This window comes from Rutidosis leptorrhynchoides, chromosome 9 (genome assembly GCF_046630445.1).
Source record: "Rutidosis leptorrhynchoides isolate AG116_Rl617_1_P2 chromosome 9, CSIRO_AGI_Rlap_v1, whole genome shotgun sequence".
Taxonomy (NCBI): Eukaryota; Viridiplantae; Streptophyta; class Magnoliopsida; order Asterales; family Asteraceae; genus Rutidosis; species Rutidosis leptorrhynchoides.
Window position 1 is genome coordinate 203,175,365 of NC_092341.1, and position 5,478 is coordinate 203,180,842.

Below are 5,478 nucleotides of genomic sequence, written 5' to 3' on the forward strand. Positions count from 1 at the left end.
GAGACAAAATATCATTCATATGGATTGAACACCTGGTAACCGACATTCACAAGATGTATATAAGAATATCCCCATCATTCCGGGATCCTCCATCGGACATGATATAAATTTCGAAGTACTAAAGCATCCGGTACTTTGGATGGGGCTTGTTGGGCCCGATAGATCTATCTTTAGAGTTCGCGTCAATTAGGGTGTCTGTTCCCTAATTCTTAGATTACCAGACTTAATAAAAAGGGGCATATTCAATTCGATAATTCAATCATAGAATGTAGTTTCGATTACTTGTGTCTATTTCGTAAAACAGTTATAAAAGCAGCGCATGTATTCTCAGTCCCAAAAATATATATTGCAAAAGCATTTAAAAGGGGAGCAAATGAAACTCACGCATATAATTATTGTAAAATAGTTAATAAAACATTTGCATGTATTCTCAGCCCAAAAATATAATGAGTAAAAAGGGAATAATGAAACTCACCCATATAAATATTGTAAAAACAGTTAATAAAGCATTTGCATGTATTCTCAGCCCAAAAACGTAAAGAGTAAAAAGGGCGAATGAAACTCACGCATATAATTATTGTAAAACAGTTAATAAAACATTTGCATGTATTCTCAGCCCCAAAAATGTAAAGAGTAAAAGGGGAGTAATGAAACTCACCATACTGTATTTCGTAGTAAAAATACATATAACATCATTGAACAAGTGTAAGGTTGGCCTCGGATTCACGAACCTATATCATTTGTGTATATATATTAATACACATAATCGTAATCAAATAAATATACATAACTTTCTTAGTTATATCGTTTTTATGTTAATAATTTATATGTTCTATGTATTTATTATATATATTTTAACTAAATAAGATATTAAGTTTGTTATGTTTTATATATATTAAATATATTTTTATACTTATATATATATATATATAATATATATATATATATATATATATATATATATATATATATATATATATATATATATATGTAAATCATTTTGTTTGTTAAAAAAATATTTTAATAATGCTAAAATAATATTTGAAGTAATATAATGAAAATAATAATATTAAATATAATGATAACATTAGTAGCTTTAATAAGATTAGTAATTTAATAATAATGGTAATAAAATTAATAATTTTGATATCAATTCATAATACTTCATAACAATAATAATTGTAACAATTTTAATACTAACCCATTTATAAATTAATACTAATAATAATATTTATAATAATAATTTTGTATTATGTTTAATAATAATGTTAATAATAATAATAATGATCATAATGATAATAATAATACATAAATTAATATTAGTAATAATAATAACTAAGTAATGCTAGTAATATTAGTAACAATAACAATTATAACAACAATAATTAATACTAGTACAAATAATAACAATCATAATAATAATAATAATAATAATAATAATAATAATAATAATAATAATAATAATAATAATAATAATAATAATAATAATAATAATAACAATAATAATAATAATGATAATAAAATAAATTAAAAAAAAATAAGCTACCTCTAATGAAATTCGGCCCTAAAAAGAATATTGCCACTCCCAGGACTCGAACCCCCGACCTCTCGCATACCCGAATAACTCTCTAACCATTCAGCTGTTGCCATTTTTCTGATTATTATTACAACTCATAAATATATAAATCGTTATTTCGTTCCCTTTATTTCCTTCTTCTTCCCTAAACTCAATCGACCAGGGTTCAAACCCATCTATCAAACGAATCCATTACTTACTCTTAGAGTTTATTAACAATCCTAAACAATTCCCTATATATTTGTAATTCAAAAAAAATAATCAAAAAGTTTATATAAAAAAAATATGTTGCTTCGTAAGCAACTCAAAATCGAATCCTGAATTTATGAATGTTTGAGACTAAATTCTCTGAATGAAATACGTTATAAATCTTCTCTATAAACTATCTGTATCATCAGTTTATCTTAAAACATCAAAACATTTTCGAATTTCCTTAGGAACAAATCTGTTGACTTTTTCTTTAAAACTTTGACTCAGAAATTTGTTTTCATTTCAACGAATTGGGGATTAAAACATTCCAGATAGTTTGAGTAGAAGCTTTTAAACAATACTGCATATATAGTTTTTGAAATTGATTGAAAATCGAATTTGTTTATAAAATCGACCAAGAACAGGGCAGTACCTGCTGTTCTTCAATTAATCAGATTATTTTCGATTAAATGGCAGTTGTTAAAGAGTTCCTATGATTGATAGTGATAATATGAATTTGTTTGATATCAATTCTCAAATGGAAGGATTGATATATAGCCAAATTGAACTTGAAAATCAAAAAAAACAATTCGTACATAAAGAAAATATAAAAAAATAAAAAGCTGAAGGGGTTGGTATCTGAATTTTGGATCCTTTCTTTGATTAGGAATAGATGGGTACGACTTTAAGAAGGAAGAAAACATTTTATCCACAGGTTGAAAGAGTTATATAATCGAATACATCAATATATGTATATATTCTATATTTATAAAGTTATATCTCTGACTATAATACATATATCTATATATGATACAGATTTGCAATTACGTTCCTATTTATATGAATCAATATATATAAATGGATATATCTGTTCTTACATATATCAGTACATATATTATATATATAACATAATTAATCTTATAAATTTATAAATACAACTATAATTATAATAATAATACTAATAATAATATAATGATAATAATATTATTAATAATAATATATCTATAAAATTTATAATAATGATATTAATAATAATAATCAAAATAATACTAAAAGTGATATCAATATTATTAATAGATAATAAAAATGAAAATTTTTTATAAATTATAATAATATCTAATAATTCATTTAATTCATAATCTTAGTAAAATTATTAAAGTCTTAATTTTTCATACTGTTAATGATAATATTTCTAATAAAAAATAATAATAATAATAATTCTAATAATAGTACTGATAATGATAGTATTCTTAATATAAGAAATTACGTATTATCAAATCTGATGTTAATGTTTTTATTAATTATTAATAATAATAATGAAAGTATCAATAATAACGTTGATAATATATTATTTTTAGACTTATATAAATCTTACATTTTGTTATATATGTAATACCTATTTTATATACTAACATATTCTAATATTTAACAATATACATACAATCAGTAATTAAGTATTTCATTCATGTATATATGTATACATATCCAGATATTTCAACTACTACATAATTAATTATGTTTTAAATAGCAAGTTTAAGTTTTCCTTATAATAAACTAGATTATATATTAGTTCATTTAATTTATAATATATACTTATGTTCATACTTATATATATTTACATTTTTATTTACACACATTTGTTCGTGAATCGTCGGGAGTTGGTCGAGGTTCAAATGATTACATGAATACAGTTTAAATTGTTTTGTGTCTCAACATTACCGACTTTGCTTATCCTGTCGAAATAATATAAAGATTAAGTTTAAATTTGGTCAGAAATTCCCGGGTCATCACAGTACCTACCCGTTAAAGAAATTTCGTCCCGAAATTTGAGTGAGGTGGTCATGGTTAACAATAAAAATTGTTTTCCTGACTAATATGAGCTGATAAATAGAGTTTTATCATTATTGAATAATACAGATAAAATAATTCAATTATTCGAAGAGTACGAATGAAACTATCACAAGAGAGGTCCCAACGGCATTGTCCATCTCTGCCCAATAACTCGCCTAAATTTTTAGCCGTTTATATAATATATATATATATATATAAAATCCCAACGGCTATCCCAACGGCCACTTTTACATTATATAAACACCAACCATATACTTCATTTTATACACTCAAACATATATTTCTTTTATATTTCCACCACTCTCAAAAATCAAAAATCAAACACTCCCAAACTGCAAAATGCTAACACTTCCCCCAATGATTGTTTCATTTGATGTTCATTACGGAGGTGATTTTCGTAATCAAATGAAGGAATACAAGTGGAGCGACAGTATTTCGTTTGAAGATATCAACATTCGTGATGTTAGTTTGCAAGACTTGCTATCCTTTCTGAAGGAAAAAGTTCCGTGTGAATTCACGTCTGTGTTCTTTTATAAAAACGATTATGACGTGGATTGTAGGGAAAGTTTTCTGTGTACCGATGATCAATGGTACTTTATAAAAGATACCATTGAAAATCGTGGTAAACGCATTTCTCTGTATGTGGTTCCTGAAGATGAAGAGACATTGGGTTATCGTTACCTCGATGAATCAGTTGAAGCAGCAGTTGAAGCATCAAGAGAAATACCGATGTCTCCAGAGTACCTCACGGATGGTGAAATGATTGGTGAACGCTACTTTGCAGATGACAATTGATGACGACGAGTAGTTTGATTGTAATCTTTTAATTTTTAATTGTCGTGATGTTTTAATTTTTAATTATTGTAATTTCAGTGTTGTTGTCGAATTTTATCTTCCTTTATGTTTCGGAGCTCTTCGTATTTTTAATCTCTTTTCGATCTCTAATAAAACTAGTAATGGTCTAGAATTTGTAAGTATGGAGTTTCGAATGAATTTAATGTTATAATCAAGAAAGAACGTAATAGCACGATTTGATTCGTCAAATTACCAGAATCATTGAGAATAGAGCTATCAAGAATATACTTTCTTGATATGTTCAGAAGTTAATTAGAATGAAAGAGTTATGTAACATGACACATGATGGTGGTATGATCTACTGTGAACCATCATGTCCCATTAGAACTCAGCATGACTTACTGTAATATAATCACGTTGATGAAGTGTCATTATACTATACTAACTCATGCATCAGTTCCCAACATTACTTCAATAACATTCATATAGAAACTAACGGTTTCTATATGATGTAACACTGATAGCACAAAGAGATAAATGATTTCAGATAGTATTAGTTATAAAAATATATTAAGAAATATCGAGGATATTTATAATGAAAGATACGATAATATCTTTGAATATCTAAGATTAGAGGATGATAGAAACTATTATCTGCAAGGGTTTAGAGTAAGGAGCAAGATATTCACTAAAGATTTCAACGGATCCAGAATTACCTGAATCCTTTCAATATAGGGTTTGGTCCTTGTATTTGTCCTTGGTCTCCTTCGTGGTTAGCTCAATCCGTTTCCCAGTTCCAACTTTTCTGAGCTTTTCCAACATACTATTCTTTATCATCAAACTTTCGATGATTATGGTCGTTTACGGTTATCTATGGTTTCTGCTGCTTCATTCAGCTTTTTCAACATTCAGAGTATTGATTTGTGACTGAGTGCTTTTCAGAATTCCAGAAGGAGAGATCATAATTTTAAGAGATAAATGTCATACATATAACTGTTGATGTAGATATGCTGTGAGTTTTCAAAGTACTGATTGCTGATTCCCAGTAATTGGTATGGTAGTTCTCA